Genomic DNA, 20,199 nt, shown 5'->3' with positions numbered 1-20,199 from the left:
GAGTCCCCTGAATCTCACAGTGGCATTTGATAGCATGGGCTATTGTATCTTTTTTGTCTGGCTTTGCAAAAAGGGAATATGGGGTAGTGTCACAGTTGGCCCATTTCCACATACAGATTGGCACTGGGAGGGGAGGGGGTGCTTCTGTTCAACCTCTTGGCTATTAAGTTGTAAGGAGCCAGAGGGTTCTATTCTGCTATCCTTACTGTTTAGCATATATTTGAAGCAACTTGATGTAGTTATTGAGAATTATCAATATGTTGATGAGACTTAACTCTAAAATTTTTTTGCTAGTGTCAGCCAGTGTCAGCCAGGGCTTTGTAGCTCAGAGTGTTTGAAGTCAGCTTTGGGAAGATGGTAACCAGTACATGCCTTGGTAGGTCATGTACTGGTAACTTTGTAGTTTTACTACTGAAGTGTGTGTATATGCAACTATCCTAGAAGAAGACTTGAAGGCTGCTACTAGTACAAGTGCAGGTGTGAGAATGCTGAGAAGAATACTACACAAAAGCCATATGATACTGATTTTAAAGGTATTTCACTGGTTACCAATATGTTTCTAATCTAGAGCTAGTGGTGACATGGAAAATCATAAAAGGCCTCAGACCTGCCCAAGCAATATAGTTGAGATTAACAGAGGAAAGGTCCTCCTAAATATCTCAACTATGGGAACAAACAACCCTGGAAAGGGTCTTCTCTGCTGTGTGACACTTCTAGTGGTAATGTTTGTTATTTTTTTATTTCAAATGAAGTTGTGGCTCTTTATAAAATCTTTGCAGGGGATCTAAGGATCTATGTAAGTATAATGTAAAGTGTTAACTACAAAGTATAATATGAATCCATATTGGTCTAATGGATTTTAAATGTGTTTTAAAATTGTTTGCAGAGATAGATACTTTTAAACTGTTTTAAATGGTTTGAAATTGCTTTTACTGTTATAAATGGAATTTTTAAAATATGTACAAAACTTCATTCATTTGCTGGATCTGTAAACTTGTTGAGTTGGAACAAGACTATATTATATGACATAATGTGGAAGTAGAAATACTTATGCACATAGGCGTGTGCATGTGAGTTTATTTCTTGTTATTTTGTGAAATATGCAACATGCGCAGGTGTGAGCTGTGTTCAGAATTCAGAGGAATGAATAGTGTGGTGATTAGGGCAGCTCCATGCATTTATTTTTTCTAGTATGGTGGTTTGCAAATCTAGTGTAACCTATACAGACTTACCGACCGAAAATAGACTTTTATGATTGTATAAAGGTAAAGGTAAAGGTTTCTCCTTCACATTAAGTCTAGTCATGTCTGACCCTGGGGGTTGGTGCTCATCTCCATTTCTAAGCCAAAGAGCTGGAGTTGTCCATAGATGCTTCCAAAGTCATGTGGCCAGCATGACTGCATGGAGCACCGTTACTTTCCCACTGGAGCTGTATCTATTCACATTTGCATGTTTTTGAACTGCTAGATTGGCAGAAGCTGCGGCTTTGGATCATGTTGAATTGAAATTGTGGCAGATATAGAAGTATATTCAGATTTAGTTCCTACACTAATCAATATCTTATTATAGCATGGAAACTGTCATGTAATACAACCCAAAGAGAGAGGAATTAACCATGACTGGGGGACAGCTAGAAATAAACCAATGTTTCAGTTTTGTTTTTATTCAGTTTCTCATTTATTCCAAATGTTGTTTTATTTTACTCCTGTTCTCCACCCATGTGTTTCTCAAATACTATACAATATATCATATGCATTTCCTCATGATTCCTCTTGATATTCACATTTCCTATAATACATGCAAATTTACAAGAAATGCCCTGTAATATATGCATTGTACTGGCTTTTTCATTGGATAACTGCTTTCCAGCACTGTAAATATCAAATATCACATATTGCGCCACAAAATGCTAATTAGGTATATGCATGAAAAATGAAAACCAAATTCATCTCTCATTGTTTGTGTCCTTTTTAAGGGCATATGCCGCGGCAATAAAGGCCGCGAAGAAATCTTTCTTCGCGGCCACTATTGCATCTGCAAAGAACTGACCGGCTGAGCTGTTTCGAGTTGTCAGAGGCCTTTTAAATCCCGTCGCTCAAGACGGGAGCCCTGACAACCCGGCAGCCTGCTGTGATGCTTTTGCTCGGTTCTTTGCAGACAAAGTCGCTTTGATCCGTTCTGGTCTGGACACCATATTAACGGCAGTAGATGAGGATGTAGCTGGAGCATCTGCTTGTCCGGTTTTATTGGATTCATTTCAATTGGTGAAACCCGAGGATGTGGACAAGATACTTGGAGGAATGAGGCCTACCACATGCATCCTGGACCCCTGTCCATCCTGGCTCTTGAAGGAAGCCAGAGGGGGATTGGCTGAGTGGGTGAAGGTGGTGGTTAATGCCTCCCTTCAGGAAGGCATCATTCCAGCGAGCTTAAAACAAGCTATAATAAAACCGCTGTTGAAAAAACCATCACTGGACCCCACTCAATTCGACAACTATCGGCCAGTTTCCAATCTCCCCTTCTTGGGCAAAGTCTTGGAATGTGTGGTGGCCTCACAACTCCAGGTATTCTTGGTAGACACGGATTATCTAGATCCGGCACAGTCTGGCTTTAGGCCGGGACATGGTACCGAGACAGCCTTGGTCGCCTTAGTGGATGATCTATGCCGGGAGCTCGACAGGGGGAGTGTGTCCCTGTTGGTGCTACTGGACCTCTCAGCGGCCTTCGATACCGTCGACCACGGTATCCTTCTGGGACGCCTCACGGGGATGGGCCTCGGAGGTACTGTTTTGCAGTGGCTCCGGTCATTCCTAGAGGGTCGATCTCAGAAGGTGTTACTGGGAGACACCTGTTCAACCCCACAACCGTTGTCTTGTGAGGTTCCTCAGGGCTCTATACTGTCTCCCATGTTGTTCAACATCTACATGAAGCCGCTGGGTGAGATCATCCGGAGTTTCGGGGTACGGTGTCATCTGTACGCAGATGATGTCCAACTCTGTCACTCCTTTCCACCTGCTACTAAGGAGGCTGTCAAGGTCCTGAACCGGTGCTTGGCCGCTGTGACGGTCTGGATGAGGGCGAACAAATTGAAATTGAATCCAGACAAGACAGAGGTACTCCTGGTCAGTCGCAAGGCCAAACAGGGTATAGGGCTACAGCCTGTGTTGGATGGGGTCACACTCCCCTTGAAGACACAGGTTCGCAGCTTGGGTGTGACCCTGGACTGATCGCTGAGCCTGGAACCCCAGGTTTTGGCGGTGACCAGGGGAGCATTCACACAGTTAAAACTCGTGCACCAGCTGCGACCGTACCTTGGGAAGTCTGACTTGGCCACGGTAGTCCACGCTCTGGTTACATCCCGCTTAGACTACTGCAACGCTCTCTACGTGGGGTTGCTCTTGAAGACTGCTCGGAAGCTTCAAATGGTCCAACGTTCGGCAGCCAGGTTGCTAACAGGAGCGGCACTCAGGGAGCACACCACTCCTCTGTTGCGCCAGCTCCACTGACTGCCAATCTGCTACCGGGCACAATTCAAGGTGCTGGCTTTAGCCTATAAAGCCCTAAACGGTTCTGGCCCTACTTACCTCTCCGAACGCATCTCCTCCTATGAACCGACTAGGACATTAAGATCGTCTGGGGAGGCCCTGCTCTCGGTCCCGCCCGCATCGCAGGCGCGGTTGGTAGGAACGAGAGACAGGGCCTTCTCGGTGGTGGCCCCTTGGCTGTGGAACGCCCTACCTGTGGACATCAGACAGGCCCCCTCACTGCTGGCATTCGGGAGGAAGGTCAAGACTTGGCTTTACGAACAAGCGTTTGGCTAAATAGTGCAATGAAATACAGTAAGATGGTACAACTGAACTTAGGAATTGGTATAAAGGATTATGACTACGGATTCTGATTCTGATTTGTTTGCTGAGGCGCACGTCTATGATAATGATTGTTTTTGACTTGATATGTTTTGTATAATGTGCTTTTAATTGCTTTTTGATGTTGTTGTGTTAACCTTTACTATGTAAACCACCTTGAGTCGCCATTTCGGCTGAGAAAGGCGGTATAGAAGTAAAGCAAATAAATAAATAAATAAATTGTGGTAGCATAGTCAAGATGTTCAGATAACTACATTTTATTCTAAAAGAGCAAACTCGGAGTCTCCCATCCCCAAATTTTGATTTAGAAAAGCATCAGAAAAATATAAAGGAGTTTGAGAGGGAAATCCTTGTCAGAATTTCAGATGTGTATTATTTTGAACATGGCTCACAGAGACATTGAAGTGTTGATAATCTCAGTTTGCTGGTTATACAACTGCTGCTGGTATAAAGTATCTAAAGTTTCCTGTTGACTGAACTGATTTCTTTTTCTTAAAAAAAAAAACAACCCTCTGTTATTCAAGCTTATAAAGCCTGAAGATACACATGCTTACTTCATGTTCTACAAATAAAACTGCAAGCCCTGTAGGCTTATGAGGCCTGGCTTCGCAACTGATAATTGAGGAAAACAAGCCTTCAGCTTTTTTGAAATACCATCTTTACACAGAGTTAAAGGGCAGGTAATCCCATGAAATATTTCTTCACTCAGACATGCACATTATCCTTCCCCTATGCACACAACCATCACCATCAAATGAAATGTGTCTATAAAGCTTATTCAATTAAATGGACAAAATAGCAGGTTTTCTTTGTTTATGAATATTCAGCAACAAAGCAATTTTGTAAAATCTGTTATAGGCCACCAAATCCAATTACTGTTTAGATACTTATACTGCAACTTGTTAGCATCCCTGGTGGTTAGTGGCTTCCATATAAATATGGCAATGAATCCTTTTCATCCAAATGTTAACAGAGCTATCCAAGGTGCTGATCTGTATTGCCAAACTAGGTTCAATATGTTTACTCTTAAGCCTAAAGCTGAGCCAAAAACTTCAGGCTTAATGGCTATGGAACTCCCTTCCCAGCGAAATCAGATCAGCTCCCTTTCTCCTGACCTTTAGAAAGAAAGTAAAAAAGTTGCTGTGGGACCAAGCTTTCGGATAGTAAACTGCATTGGCCTTGGTTCACTCCCCTCTTTCCATGGCTTTTTAGCACACTGATGTTGTGTAGGTGAAAAATACATACAAATGCCAAAGTCCAGATACAACTTGAGAATAGGTGAAGAGAGAAACTGATGTTTAAAGTCTGTCTGGGTAGGCCTGCCAGAAGAAATAGGTCTTTTAAAATTCTAACAGCTCACTTAGCTGAGTTCTTCAGGCAGGTCATTCCATGGTCACAGTCAATCAAAAGGCCCTCTGAGGTCACCAGTCGAGTCCTGGCTGGTTGGAGGAAACACCCCTTTATCTGTGCTGGCACAGCAGTGCCAGGAGATTTGAATTTCTTTTTCTTGCACTGATAAGTTTGTATGAATTTATTTAGCCACGCATTTTGCAATCAGGTAGCTTCCCCAGGTTGCAGTAATAGGGCCAGCAACCTGGCTATCATCGTTAGAGTCTTTAGACCTGCCACTTTCCCCAGGGTTTTGGAGGCAAAGGAGGACTTTTGTTCTGTCTCACTGAAGCCTAACAGTGAGACAGCAGGACATGTGGGTTTCTCTATCCCACCTGCACGAAGGCTTCACTACTCATAGCTCTGCTGGGGGAGTAAAGGGATAGTTCCACAGCTTTGCTGGGGTAATACAGCCAGCCTGTGCTGGGGCAACAGGACAGTTCCTACAGCCTTCATGGAGTAGATCTAAAGGACACCTTTCAGCTTGGCAGATCTACAGAAATCTTGTCTGGTAAGGGACCACTCGGGCTATCCATAAAGTAGCTTGGAGCCAGGAGTAGGGGCCTCACACCAGCAAGGTAAAGAAAGATTGCCCAAGGAGGGGTCAGAAGATTTCCCTAAGGAAGAAAGGAACAGTTTACCACCAGTTGCCTGCCCTTGGTGGCAGATTGAGGAAGCTAATGGTTTTCCAAGGTTATAAAGCATTTAATTCATTTGTTTGAAGATTTAAGCCCAAATAAAAAACTTTGTTGAACTTATTTTGAGCCTCAATAGAACTTTGTGTTGGGAAATCTAAGGGGCCCTTCAGCTGAGGCACCCTGGTGTCCCATTGGGCATACAGAAGGGCATATTTCAGGTCCAGTGTGCGACAGCACACTATCCTTAGCTGAAGCTATTTTCGAAGGCATGGAGAAATATATCTGGGTGTCATCAGCATACTAATAACACCCCACCCATGTCTGTGGTGATCTATTCCAGTAGCTTCATGTAAATATTAAAGAGCATTGGAGATAGAATGGCACCTTGTGGGATACCAAATAACAGCTCTGTTTTAAGGAGGAACTTTATCACATTAGGAACTACTCCTGTTTCTGAGACTGTTTGAGAATGATTTAGAATGGGTCCCATCACATGTCACTTGCCCTATGCCATCAGAATCCATCTACAAAACATCGCAGAAACAGATTATGTGCAGATGGAATTTTAATTGTGTGTTTTTAAAAATATTATGGATTGTTTTATTGCTGAAACGCTGTTTTCATGTGTGATAGAACTATCTGTCTGCATCCCATCAGCAACAATACTTTTTAAAAGGTCATAGAGTTCTTTAGGGGTGTTTTGGATGTGTTGGGGAATCAGAGCTGTTAGGGTCAAAAATAACCCTCAGGTTAGGTTGATTCCACTAAAATACAGCAAAGTACCAGAACATCAGTTCACAACCAGCAAAAGGTTCCATGTGGTTAGCAGAAATAGCCTTTATCCTGTTAGGATAGCTACGAATTGCAGAGTAACTGTTAGGTTTCAAAGCATTTTTTCTGGAAAAAGAAATATATTCAGGATAACAAATCAAGTCCTGAGGTTAACTTATTCCTCTTCTAATAGGAAAAGAAGGTTAAAGGTTCATGCTGCTTCATTTTGCCTTTAAAAGAAGCAAAATGCATCCACACACAGAATAAAAGCAAGAAAGAAGTAGGCCCAACTGCATGGCCTAGCTCAAAGGAGAGATAAGATTCACAGGAAGTTCCCTCACAGAGTTTGCTACATCATCAAAACAGTGGCAAACAGGAAAGCAAGAAACAAGACATTCTAGGCATGTGGGGGAAGAGATCCCCTAAGCTTAGCCCTGTCTCTGTCTACCTCTTTGATGAGTGGAAACTTGACATGAGCAAAGCCTTGGGAGGAGCCAGCCTTCTGTGATGTGATTGGTCAAAGAGCAGTATTTTCAAATCATAAGAATTGTAATAATCAGGTGTGATGAGGAGAGTATGCATTCCATTTCAATACAGTATGCATCCAGTCCTAAAATATATGGGGTGCATACTGATATAAATGGATTATATCCCAATGTGATAGGGTCCAAGCAGCTATCCCCAAGGACCACTATCTAGAACCTGCCTGAGAGGTATGACTAGAACCACTGCAACACAGTGCCTCCAATTCCCAGCCCCTCCAGGCATTCCAGAAGGAAACCATGGTCAATGGTACTGAAAACAGCTGAGAAGTTTAGAAGCACCAACAGGGACAGAAACACCTTGTCAGTACTGAGACGGAGATCATCCACTAAGACAACCATAGCAGTCTCAACTCTGTATTCTGATCTGAAGCCGGTTTGAAATGGGTCAAGAAAGAATGTGTCATCCAAGACTGCTTGGAGTTGGACGACCACTGCCTTCTTAATCACCTTGCCCAATAAAGGAAGGTTAGAAGCTCCTCAAAACAACTGATCTGTAGTTAAGGGAGGGCTTTATCAGCAGCAGTCTAACTACTGCTTCTTTTAAACAGGATGGAAAGGGTCCCTTCCTCAGAGATGCATTAATAATTTGTTGGATTTGAGATTGAATTGCATCTCCTCTCTGGACAACCAGTCAAATTGGACAGGGATCAAGAAGGTAGGTTGTCCTCCTTACATGCCCCAGCAGCTTGTTCACATTAACAGTATTCACTCATTGAGACTGATCCAGTGTAATCCCACTTACAGAATTGCTGGATACCTCATTTTTGGCCTCTGCTCCAATGACAGTGTCCATGACAGCTCTTATGCAGGAGATTTTATCTGCAAAATGGTTGGTAAAAGCATCACAATGAACCACTAAAGGTTCTAGCAAAGGGTTCGGAGGGGAAGTGCCTAATTTAAGCCTCTCACCACTCTGAACAGCTCAGCTGGATGTGAATCTGCAAGTGCAATACTTGCAAAGGAAAGCTTTCTTCACTGCAAGTATTGCCACCTTGTAAGAGCAAAGGTACCCTCTCTACTGTGTCTTGTTGCATAATCCATCCCTTTCTGCTTGTAATCCTTTCTGATATAGGATAATGTTTTTGTAAGTTTGTTAAAGCTCAAAAATTATGATTTAAACTACTTTTATTATACATTTTCATTCCCTTTAGAGACTGTTGAGAACTGGATGGCAATCAAACTTCCCAGTAGGTTACAATTACCCCCATTGTTCTAGTCCATTTTTGGTGACTACATACCATTAAAGGGTTAGATGAAAATGCAGCAGTTCTTCAGACTCTCCCAGGACTTGCTTCTGGATCTTTGTTTGTGTTCTGTGTAAGAGCTCTACCTTTTCTTTGAAGGAACAGCCAGGTGATCAGCAATTTATCATTTTTTTCTTTTCCATTTTACCTGCCTTTACCAATTCTACACATTCCTGAAGGGTCATTGGGTTGCTTCACATAATGTTATTCCAATATAAGACATGGCATCCTATTCACCCTAGTATTTTACCCCACTGAGCCTGTCTTTTCATAGTTCTTAGAAGCTCTGTCTTCAGCGCACCTTTATATTCCTGCCATTAACCTGGAAATTGTGCTTAGATATGAGTTCTTATGAAATCATATTATTTTCTGAAGGTAAAATGAAAAGAAAAGCTAATCAGAGAATACACTGAGCATTTGGTGCTAGTTCAAGTGCTATAGTTTAGGTTGTTTTCTATCTACAATGATCAAAATAATGCTTATGTCCAGAGAACATATTAGAAATAAAACAATATAGGCAGATTCTGTATATTCTAATTTGCTGAAAATTACATTTACATAGTGATGTTTAACATAGTCACTGTAACCTTTGAAAATAAAAACAATTGCTAAAAATTGTGGATCCAGATCCTGTGGGTAAAGAGTGACCACTGTAATTCTCTTTGATGCAAAGACAATATTACTGGGAAATTTGAAGGTGCCATCAGAAAGGGACTCTTGGTGCTAATTCTGGATTTGTTGACATTAGCAAAACTGTAACTGAATTCTAAGCAGCACTGGTAAAGGAAGTTATTGTCCTGACATAGATGGTTTCAAAATAAAAAAAATTAAAAGAAAAATGTGCCTTTGATTATTATTTTTTTTTTTTGCTGCTGATATTCCCATTGTAAAGTAGCATGGTTTTTAGTAGAAACATTATACCAAAATTCTGTGCCTTTGTGAGCTCTTAGATGGTATATATTGATTTCCTAAATATCTTCAGCTGAATGGCACCAATCATCATCTATGAAAGGGGGAAATAATTGATAAATCTCAACTCGAAAAATGAATTAAATATTTAGATCTTTAAAGGGTTTTGTAAATTGTGGGAATCTCTTGTCCCTTGATACCATTTGCAGTGATGACAAGCAAAATCATAATTTGCTATTATTAAAATAAACAACATGTGGATTTTCCCCACTTTTTGCATTTTCTTCTTACATGAAACAGAGCAAACAGATTCTGGGCAAAGTATCTGTTATTGTTGTTTTTTTATTCAGTTGCTTCTGACTCTTTGTGACCTCATGGACCAGTCCATGCCAGATATAAATAATATCTATAGATTTAAATAATAACTAGGGCTGTAAATAATATTTCCATATTTTCTCATGTGCATTGAGAAAGGGTATCTTGATGCATCACTGCATCCTGTCAATCAATTTAGCATCTTTCACTAGCAGCTAAAAGATCGATCCCTTAATTGTTTATTTTGTTTCATGTTATCTTATACAAAACCATTGTTTTCCCCCCTCAGAAACATTTTTTGCATAAAGCATTTGCATTTTATGCAAAAAGTAAAATCTTCTGCAGAAAAAAGACATAATTTTCTTGCAAAAATATTTCTTTTATGCTGAAAGTCCTGCAATGTGAAATATCAAAATTAAAACAAACCACACAATTGTGCACAACAGGGGAAAAAACATTTCCAATTCTCCCATGACTGAAAAAAGCCTGTGAAGAGGTACTTCCCTACAGATTAGGAGCACCTTATACATACACTTTTTAAATTCTTCAACCCTTTCCATCAGAATCTTGCAGATCCAAAATCTGTAAGATTACAAATATGCATGTTCAGATAAATCAAGGAGTGTGCCCTAGAAACATGGCAAATCATACCTTCTTGTGGTTGAATAGTACGTGGGACCATTCAATCACTAGAAGTACTGTAACAGAAGAGTACAGGAGAGTGAAAGACTTTCCATGAATTTATTTCAGCACTGTCTGGTTACCATCGACCCCAGAAGGTTAATTGAATCAACAATAACTTTGGTGCTGTAAATATATATTTGTAACCTTGCTAATTTAATTATTTTTAGTCATTAGTGGGAGCAACGTCAAACAAAACTGGTAGCCTTGAGATAAGAACATAAGGATATAGTATTCTAAAGTTTAGACCTCTTTCTCTGACAATGATTAAAGGGTGATAAGATCACAATATAGACATTTCACAGTTATTTTAACTGTTGATTAAATATGAGAGGTGGGAAAAGAGATTATTTGGTAAATATTAGTTGAAGCATGTTGCCAAAATATGTGTGTATATTTTAGAAGGGTTAGTAAGTTTGCTTTCTTACATGCCTAATCTGATCCTGTAATGGAAGTAATGCCATATAGTATTTAACTCTGACATTTAGTGTTTGCCCTAGTAGATGGTCTTCCTTTTACTTAAGTGCCATTACTTTTATGTAGTCCATTTTCATTGCATTTAGTCCCATTTTAGTAATCATGCTTGCATGATTTACCAGGCAAATGCAATCTTTGCCCTGAATGGCATAGTGCAAGAAAAAATGGAAGCTGTTAAGAGGCTGAATGGCAAAAAAGTATTATTGACCTATGCTGGCAGCCATGTGTTTCAATTATTTTCAAGAATCCATTTGTCAAATAAGTGAAGCGATGTGGGACGTCAAGTTCAAGCTGGGGTTAGTGCCTTTCTACATCTGATATGATGTATCTTCTGTAGCCATTTAATTGAATTACCCAATTTATTTTTCAAGCAACAATGCTCTACCAAGATCCATGACATTAAACAATTAAATATGAGTTTAAAAGTCTGTATTTTGTGTAGTCCATCATTTCTCTGCAGCATATAATGAGTCTTAGGAGCCTGCTGAATTCTGACATGGTAAAAGCCCCATATTGGGTGGGTGGGGGAAGGAGGAGAAAGGCAACCAAGAAGAGATGGCCAAACTAAGGGGCCAGACTGTGCAAAATAAGATCCAAAAGCAATGCTTATTTTATGTATATGGCTTCCTTTCTTTGAAGAAGAAAAAAAAAGATATTTGCCTTGGAACAATTCAAAAGGAGAGAAAAATATCCTGAGTTTATTGAAGACACTTACTTTCTGTATATTATATCTTTATGCCAGAAAGAAATGAGACAGAAGTTTAAGAAGGAAATTTAAAAGAGGGTCCTGAAAAGATTTTTGGTAAAAGGAAATCACAGAGCTTTTTAAATATATGAGGATGTGTCTAAGGTTAAGGTAAAGGTTTCCCCTGACATTAAGTCCAGTTGTGTCTGACTCTGGATTTGGGTTGTCAAGGCCTTTGTGGATTCATGGAGAACCACTGTAAACCTTCTGAATGTACTTTTGTGGCCCATGGGCCACCTAGTTCCTGACATTGCTCAATGGGAAAGATATTCTAAAACAGGAAACCATAGAAAGGGGGAAAATAATAAATAAATAACTGCTTCTGAATGGAAAGCCCAATTGACTGAGTTTGGGGGAAAAAACATAATTTGCTGCTTATGCTGTTATTTGCAGTAATAGGTGCCCCTGGTGGTGCAATAGTTAAACCAGTGAGCTGCTGAACTTGTTGACCAAAAGGTCACCAGTTTGAATCTGGGGAGCAGGGTGAGCTCCCTCTGTTAGCTCCAGCTTCTGCTATTCTAGCAGTTCAAAAACATGCCAATATGAGTGGATCAATAGGTACCACTGCTGGCCACATGACCTTGAAGGCATCTATGGACAACGCTAGCTCTTCACCTTAGAAATGGAGATGAGCACCACTTCTTAGAGTCGGACATAACTAGACTTAATGTCAAAGGGAAACCTTTATCTTTATTTTAGTTCCAGAATAACCCAAACAAAACGGTTCTTGTCCTGCTGGCTGTAGGATTCTGAAAATAAATCTATGCAAGAACACAGTGGTGATTTTTTTTGCTTTTATTCATTCCAATGCAGTTTAGAAAGAGAAGCAATGACTTATTGGATTGTGCCTTTCGTCATCACAAAAGGGACTGTTTAAAAAAACAATGCTTTGAATGTGAATGGATCCATTTTAGCTGTAGTTTGCTAATGATGTGTGGAAAAGCTCACTTGTCAACTGTGTTTGCTGTTTCATTTCATATCTGACATGAGTCAATTGGAAAACATAATTCACTGACCAATTTGGGAGAGCCTGTGAAGTTTTTGGTGGAGTTATTGAGTCCTAAAGATATGATTTTGATCTGAGAAGAATAATTACTGAAACAGAAAGAACAAGAATGACTTCTATTTTTTTTTCAATTAACATTCAACAATTAAATTTTAATATGGTCAGGGAATTGTTCAGAGCTTTTTGTATGGGGATACTGCACCTTTAATTATCTGCCCTCTGGTGCCAAGCCTCTTCTTTGAGTGCTTCCATAAAAGCTTATTGCAGCTAGTTACTGAGCAAATTAGTACTTGAGTTTGGGTGAAAAATGTCTTTATTAGTCCTAAAACTGAAGTCACTGAGCATTCCCAGAAGGCGTGATTTTGTTTGATGAATAAATCTAGTAATTATCCTGCTGTTAGGGCTGCACCGCAAATGTCATAAGCAGATAAACAGAGGGAGCAAGCCTTCCGTAAATTCTCTAATTATCTATGTTGGACCACTTATTGCCTGCAGATGATTTATGAATATATTGATATATCCTTAAGTATTTTCATTTGAGTTCACAGATGCAAATAATTAAAGCACTAGTCATTTCCAAAGCGAGAGCTAGAGAAAGCGTTGTGGCAGGTCAGGGTCATCTCATTATAAAACCTTGGCCCACATTCATGTTATATAAGAAAAATGTAGGTATAATCTTCTTGTCTTACCTAGCTCCTTGGATATGTTTCTGCTTTAACCTGTTATATTGTTATTCCCCACATTTGGAGCCCAGCCACACGGCACTGAAGTGGTGATAGGGGTCGATCCTTCAAATAATAACATGGAAATGCATGAAAAGCTATCCATGAAAAAGGAAGACATGATTTATAAAGGGATTTGTCAGGACCAGTTGTAGAGAGGATGAGCCATAATTTAAGAGGCCCCACGGTGTTACCAAAAATGTGGATTACCAAAAACAATTACATAAATGTTGAAACTCTGAAAGTTATAGATAACCTGCCTCATACATAAATCAAACATTGGGTATATCAATGCATTTTTCTCCATGTGTGCTGTCTCTTGCATTCTAAATTTGCTTTGATTTCTCAACCATAAAAAGTGGGAATTTCAAAGCGATTGGGACTTGCCTCACAGTCATACGGAGGCCACCTTATCAGGACTGGCTCAGGACTTCATGTCTTTCATGGCAACCATGGGGATGTCCCAATTGATATCGGGCCCCACTCATTGTGCTGGACACACATTAGATCTGGTTTTCTGTCAGGGATGGGAGGAAAGTGGTGGTGTAGAGGAGTTAACAATCTCTCCATTTCCATGGACTGACCACTTCCTGATCAAGTTTACACTTACTGCACCCTTCACCCTCTGCAGGGGTGGAGTACCCATTAAGATGATCTGCCCCAGGAGGCTTATGGATCTGGATGGATTCCTGATGGTTCTTGGGGATATTCCTGGCTCCTCGGTTGGTGATCCTGTCAATTTTTTTGTTGTTGTGTCAGGAGCAACTTGAGAAACTGCAAGTCGCTTTTGGTGTGAGAGAATTGGCTGTCTGCAAGGACGTTGCCCAGGGGACGCCCGGATGAATTGATGTTTTTTATCATCCTTGTGGAAGGCTTCTCTCATGTCCCCGTATGAGGAGCTGGAGCTGATAGAGGGAGCTCATCCACCTCTCCCCGGATTCGAACCTGCAACCTGTCGGTCTTCAGTCCTGCCAGCACAGGGATTTAACCCACTGTGCCACTGGGGGCTCCTTATCCTATCAATGCTCTTGTCATTCACTGGAATAGGGAAATGACTAGGGCAATAGACATGATCGCTCCGGAACATCACCTCTCGAGTAGCCAAGCTAAACCATCTCCTTGGTTTACCGAGGAGCTGACAGTGATTAAGCAAATGAAGAGGAGACTAGAGAACGTGTGGCGGAAAAAGCCTAGCAAGTCAAATCAAACACAGCTTGATGCCTATTTAAAGGATACGCCGCGGCAATAGAAGCCGCAAAGAATTATTTCTTTGCAGCCAATATTGCGTCTGCAAAGCACCATCCGGCGGAGCTGTTTCGAGTAGTCAGAGCTTTGTTAAATCCCATCTGTCAAGACGGGATCCCTGACAACTAGGCAGCTCTCTGTGAAGCTTTTGCTCAATTCTTCGCAGACAATGTTGCCTTGATCCGCTCTGACATTGACCCCATATTAACAGCAGTCTCTGAGGATGTAACACGAGCACCTGCTTGTCCTATTTTGATGGATTTGTTTCAATCTGTGCAGCTTGAGGATGTAGACAAGATTCTTGGAGAGGCCACATGCATCCTAGATCCCTGCCTATGCTGGCTGATAAAGGAAGCCAGAGGAGGTTTGGCAGGGTGGGTGAAAGTGGTGGTTAATGCCTCCCTACGGGAGGGCAAGTTTCCAGCGAGCCTAAAATAGGCTGTTATAAAGCCACTGTTGAAGAAACCATCACTAGACCCCACCCAATTAGACAACTTTCGGCCAGTTTCCAATCTCCTTTTCTTGGGTGACGTCCTGGAACATGTGGTAGCCTCGCAACTCCAGGGATTCTTGGTAGACACTGATTATCTAGATCCAGCAGAGTCTGGCTTTAGGCCAGGACATGGTACCAAACAGCCTTGGTCACCTTGGTAGATTATCTACGCCAGGAACTAGACAGGGGGAGTGTGTCCCTGTTAGTTCTGCTGGACCTCTCAGTAGCCTTCAATACCATCGACCATGGTATCCTTCTGGGACGCCTCAGGGAGATGGGACTTGAGGGTACTGTTTTGCAGTGGCTCCAGTCCTTCCTTGAGGGTCGTTCCCAGAAGGTGTTGCTGGGGGACACCTGCTCGTTCTCACAACAATTGACTTGTGGGGTCCCACAGGGTTCTATACCATCCTCCATGTTGTTTAACATTTACATGAAGCCACTGGGAGAGATCATCTGGAGTTTTGGGGTCAGATGCCATCTGCACGCAGATGATGTCCAGCTCTATCACTCCTTAGAATCATAGAATCATAGAATCATAGAATCATAGAGTTGGAAGAGACCTCATGGGCCATCCAGTCCAACCCCCTGCCAAGAAGCAGGAATATTGCATTCAAATCACCCCTGACAAATGGCCATCCAGCCTCTGCTTAAAAGCTTCCAAAGAAGGAACCTCCACCACACTCCGGGGCAGAGAGTTCCACTGCTGAACGGCTCTCACAGTCAGGAAGTTCTTCCTAATGTTCAGATGGAATCTCCTCTCTTGTAGTTTGAAGCCATTGTTCCGCGTCCTAGTCTCCAAGGAAGCAGAAAACAAGCTTGCTCCCTCCTCCCTGTGGCTTCCTCTCACATATTTATACATGGCTGGCTATCATATCTCCTCTCAGCCTTCTCTTCCTCAGGCTAAACATGCCCAGTTCCCTAAGCCGCTCCTCATAGGGCTTGTTCTCCAGACCCTTGATCATTTTAGTCGCCCTCCTCTGGACACCTTCCCACCTGTCACTAAGGAGGCTATGCAGGTCCTGAACCAGTGCTTGGCTCCTGTGTCGGACTGGATGAGGGCGAACAGATTGAAACTTAATCCAGACAAGACAGAGGTACTCCTGGTCAGTTGAAAGGCCAAACAGGGGATAGGGTTACAGCCTGTGTTAGACGGGGTTACACTCCCCCTGAAGACACAGGTTAGCAGTTTGGGAGTGATCCTGGACTCACTGCTGAGCCTGAAACCCCAGGTCTCGGTGGTGGCCAGGAGAGCTTTTGCACAATTAAAACTTGTGCACCAGCTACGCAAATGCGGTTGGTGGGGACGAGAGACAGAGACTTTTTGGCAGTGACCTCCCATCTGTGGAACTCCCTCCCTAAGGACATCAGGTTGGCCACCTCCCTCTTGTCCTTTAGAAGACAACTGAAAACCTAGCTCTAGAACCAGGCATTTGACTAGAGGGGAACAGCAATATGAAAGAAAAACTTAGGGAGGACATCCCAATATTGACTGTCCTGGCTTGGCTTTGGTGTATTGGCACGCTAATTTATTGTTAATGAATTTACTGTTGAATCTGGATAATGTTTTAAATGGATTTTATTGTTTTAATTAGAATTTTATTGATATATATGTGGATTGCATCACTGGATACTCATGTAAGGCCGCCCTGAGTCCCCTTGTGGGGAGAAGGATGGGATAGAAATGTATGTAATAAATAATAAATAATACTACGGTGGCATAGAACAGGTAGCAACAAGGGAGGTTTCTTGTGTTGCTTTGGATCAATGATGGGAAGTTGTGCAGTAGATGCTTCCTCCTGTAAGATGGGGATTCGGGTGAGTCGGGCAATGCAGGGTGTGGGGTGAGGGTTCCCCATGCCCTCAGATGGGCACTGCTAGAATCCCCACAATCTGTGGCTTACTTATGCTCATTACCACAGATACCCTCCCACATGCCTTGCTTTTGCACTTATTTGGCCTTTGCAGTGTATCTGCAGACCTTATAATCATTACTCATTACCAGAACAATTCAGTGGCATCTGGTAGCTCCAATCTCTTCCAAAGGAGATATCCAAAATAATGAAGCTATGTTAGGGATAGGTTTCAATTTGGATAGCTCCTTTAAAAAATGAGCAGATTTTGTGCCTCAGTGACATGGAAATCACCAGTTGCCACTGGCAGATTCTAGTTCTGGCATTGAGTTCATCTGAGATACAGTTTAGAAAAGTTACTTTTTTGGGATCACAACTCCTAATTGTACGTGATTTGGGGAGTTGTATTAGAGAATTTAATCTGGGCTGTGTGAGAAATCTGGGCTGTGTGAGAAAGCCTCATACAGATATTCCCTTGTTGCTATCGTGTGCCTTCAAGTAATTTCTGACTAATGGTGACCCTAAGGCAACTCTATCACAAGGTTTTCTTAGCAATATTTATTCTGAGAGGTTTTATCTTTTGTTTCCTCTGAGTCAGAGAGAGTGTGACTTGCCCAAGGTCACCCAGTGGGTTTCTATGGCTGAGCAGCGATTCAAACCCTGGTCTCCAGAATCATAGTCCAAAGCTCAAATCACTATACCATGATAGCTCTCTGAACATTCCCTCACTTTGCTGCAAAGCTTATCAAAATTCCCCTTTATTGAAGATTTTAAGCTGTTTTATCAGCTTGATTTTCACTAACCCCATCTTATGGGGAGGGGTGAGAGCACTTTGTGTGCTAGATATGTGGTTAATAGCCACTTTATGTGCATTTATCCTGTAGCTTGAATATTCAGTGATTGTCCTTGCAGCACAGCATTTAAAATATTTCCCCCCCTCTTTTGCCCTAAGGCAGTCAAAATTATGACTTGAATAGACCATTCTTTCTTTATCACAGAAGCAGAAAGAACATATGGAGCCTGTGTTCATCCATAGTACAGAAGCATAAGCATACAACTGTGAAAGCTTTTATATTGCTAAGGCTCCAAATGTACAACAGACATAAGGTGCATTTTTCTGTTATGTATTAGGAGAAATTTCTACTGCTTATTAATGGCATGGGAAACTTGCCTGTGGCAGAGAAAGAAGCATCCAAGTGAAAAAACAGGTGCTGCCCAATGTGTGTGTGTGTGGTCTCTACATATGTACAGCACATGTGTTTCCCATATACAGCTAGCTACTTACATGCACTTGGCATTTATATTATATTATATTATATTATTATATTATATTATATTATATTATATTATATTATACTATGTTAGATTATATTAGAGCATTTAAATCAAATGACAACAAAGAGTTTTCTTTTTTACAGCTCACATCCCCGCCCCCTATTACTAATACAGCAAGGAAACAAACACCAAATGTGATTTCAGAAAACCATTACCATAATGTTATTGGGTATTACAGGAATGAATAAAGATTTTAATTTAGGATAATAGGATTTAAAAGTTTAGGAACACACTCATGCACACATGTTACTCTTGATGGGTTCAGTCCCCTTTATCCTTGAAAGAGGTCACCATCAACAAATGGCGTAACATGTATAGTTTCTTCTTATGTAAAGTGTATTTAAACAAGGTATCTCTTCTCATTGCCTGATAATCACTATATTCTGAATTTACAGAGGTGATAAGAGCCTTTTATGAGAAGCTGTACTGCTGGTACCATCTCCAACGTGTGGCATGGCTTTACTGATGAGAGTGCTTCTTCAGTGACAGGGTCTAAAATACATCTGAAGTAACACCAGCGGTACTGCTGGAGTTTGAAGGAGAAGAAAGAAGAGGAGGAGAAGAAGGATCACTCCCAGTATGACCCTAAAACCAATGTGCAAGAACTTGTTTTTTTAAAAAAACTATATTGTGTATGTGAAGTTGAAAGTTGTTCCTTAATTACAGTCACATGGAACTGTACCAATATTCACACATTTAGTGGGAAGGAAGTCCTCGCTTAGCTTTAAGCAGTCTTACATGTCCTGGTTTCCCTGTCTATGTTATGAATCCCTCTGAATTCATGGGTTGTAACCAGAAGAAAAATCAATGGTGGTAAGTGACCTCACAAAGTTATGCAATGGAAGATTCCATGACTTTTTCCACACACCCAATATATGAAGAAAGTAATCAAAGATGGTGAAAGGTACTAAAGTTAAGTGCAGTTCTATTATTGCACAACACCCCCCCCCCCCCACATACACACACACATACACACACACCATATTGTGTAATGTGTATCAGTGTAGCAAGCACTGGAAAAAGGACATCTATCTCTTGTGGTTTTTCTTTCCTGCCTTTATGGTAATGTGTTTGTGAATCTATACTGTGGTTAGGAGCTCCATTGCTTTGCTTTTTTGGGAGGGGGGTGGAGGAGGGTCTAGTGCAGTGGTTCTCAACCTGGGGTCCCCAGATGTTTTTGGCCTATAACTCCCAGAAATCCCACCCAGTTTAACAGCTGTTCGGATTTCTGGGAGTTGAAGGTCAAAAACATCTGGGGACCCTAGGTTGAGAACCACTGGTCTAGTGTATAGTGTATTCAAGCCTTATTATTCTGATTCCTATTATCCGGGATGGAATGGTGAAGCACATTCTGTTTCAACACTTGCAAAGAAAATCCTCACACACTACCAAGGCCATTTTTTCTTGATGAGTATGACTATGCTACATGTATGACACAGCTTCTGTGTGCTGATACTTTGCCTTATATTTGAATCCTCCACCTCTGTCTCCTCCTGAGGCTACTCCACCCCACCCCTGCAGTTCACTGAGTTAATTAAAAAAATAATTTAAATAAGGTACCCTATTCTTTCCAACATCTTGTGTCTGGTTTCATTAGTCCTGGAGTGGAGCTCCAAAGGCTTTTAACTTTCTTGCCTACTAGAGATAGGTAGTTCTGTGAGACTTACAAAGTCACCTGGAGTGGACTTATGTTAGGGACGACTACCATGACAAATGCAGTTGTTAACAATGTAACAGCAGTCATATCTATCCTCAGGAACTCAATCAGGATATAAAAGTTTGTGGCAGCGGATAACACTTTGAATTGTGGGATCTAGTTCAATTTTCATTTAATGATACAGGTCCTACAGGAGGGTACCAGTCAGTCCTACTGGGCTATCCTATATTAGCTATGTAGTCTTGATACTTTGGAAATTTAACCCCAAACATAGATACAAATAATCTAGGCTAATACTTTATCCACACTAG

The sequence above is a fragment of the Anolis sagrei genome, chromosome 2, assembly GCF_037176765.1.
Source record: "Anolis sagrei isolate rAnoSag1 chromosome 2, rAnoSag1.mat, whole genome shotgun sequence".
Lineage (NCBI taxonomy): Eukaryota > Metazoa > Chordata > Lepidosauria > Squamata > Dactyloidae > Anolis > Anolis sagrei.
Note: the sequence above shows the minus strand (reverse complement) of the source record.